Source organism: Dipodomys ordii, unplaced genomic scaffold (genome assembly GCF_000151885.1).
Source record: "Dipodomys ordii isolate 6190 unplaced genomic scaffold, Dord_2.0 Scaffold23, whole genome shotgun sequence".
Taxonomy (NCBI): domain Eukaryota; kingdom Metazoa; phylum Chordata; class Mammalia; order Rodentia; family Heteromyidae; genus Dipodomys; species Dipodomys ordii.
In genome coordinates this window covers 8,003,839-8,005,260 of record NW_012267239.1, presented here as the reverse complement: position 1 = coordinate 8,005,260, position 1,422 = coordinate 8,003,839, and positions in this window count along the sequence as shown.

The window sequence follows — 1,422 nt, the reverse complement described above, 5'->3', positions numbered from 1 at the left end:
CCTGCGCCCCGCCCCCTGGCGCGTCCGTGACACGATGGCTCCGCCCCCTGCGCGCGATGGCCCCGCCCCACTGTCGGCTCCGCCCCGGGGCCATCCGCGAGCGTGCCGTGCTGGACGTGGCAGTGGCGACCCCTAGCGGCAGAGAGAGCTTATGGCGGCTCCTAGGGACTTCAGCGCTTCCCTTCAGTCTCTGGTCAGTCGCAAAGTCACTCGCCTGACCTTCGGGCAGACGGCTGTCTGTCCACTTACTCATCAGTCATTCGGTCATCACATGCCTCACTTTCCACTGGACTGCAAAGCCGGATTGGTCCACCTGTCCTTCTGTCTCCCAAGAGGTCACCTGCTAGGTAGCCTAAATCAGTAACAGGCGCCTTTCCCGGGGTTGTCCTCCAAATAAGAGCAGTACAGGGCACAGGCCAGACTGTGGGTCCTAGAACCAGTACTTCTTTTCTTTTCTTTTCTTTTTTCCTCTCCCACGCCCTTTACTTTTATTTATCTGTCTGTTTCTTGAGACTGTTTTGCTATGAAGCCCAGTCAGCTTCCTGACTGCTGGAATTAAAGGGGTGCATGACATATCCAGCTCCAGTTCCAGTACTCTTGAGGTTACACACTCTTTAATTTTTACATAATGTCTACCTCCCGAGAGGCGTGGCTAAAATTCTACATAGGACCTCACATTAGAGAGGAAAGGGAAAACTACAGAAAAGTCACACCCAGTGCCAAGCAGTTTCCTGAGGGGGCTCTGCTCTCACCCACCCAGAAATTAGATGATAATGACTGACCTTCATCCAGTGTTTGATAAACAGATACTCTATAGTTATTATCTAAATTTCCTTTGAGATGCAGGGTGCTGGTAGCTGTAATCCTAGCTCCTCTCTGGAGGCTCAGATCTGAGGATTGTCATTTGAAGCCAGCCCACGGTAGGAAAGTCCATGGAAATTTTGTTTTGTTTGTTCCTTTGTTTTTGCCAGGCCTGGGGCTTGAATTCAGGGCCTGGGTACTGTCCCTGAACTTCTTTTGCTCAAGGATAGCACTCTACCACTTGAGCCACAACGCCACTTCTAGCTTTTTCTGTTTATTGTGTACTAAGGAATGGAACTCAGGGCTTCATGCATGCTAGGCAAGCACTCAACCACAAAGCCACATTCCCAGCCCCTCCATGAGACTATTAATCTCCAACTAACCAGCCAGAAATGAAGCTATGGCTCAAATAGTAGAGCATCAACTTTGAGCAAATAAACTAAGGGAGACTGGGTGCTGGTAGCTCATGCCTGTAATCCTAGCTGCTCAGGAGGCTGAGATCTGAGGATCACAGTTCAAAGCCAGCCTGGGCAGAATAGTCTGTGAGAATCTTCTCCAATTAACCACCAGAGAACCGGAAGTGGTGTTGTGACTGAAGTGGTAGAGTACTAGCCTTGAGCT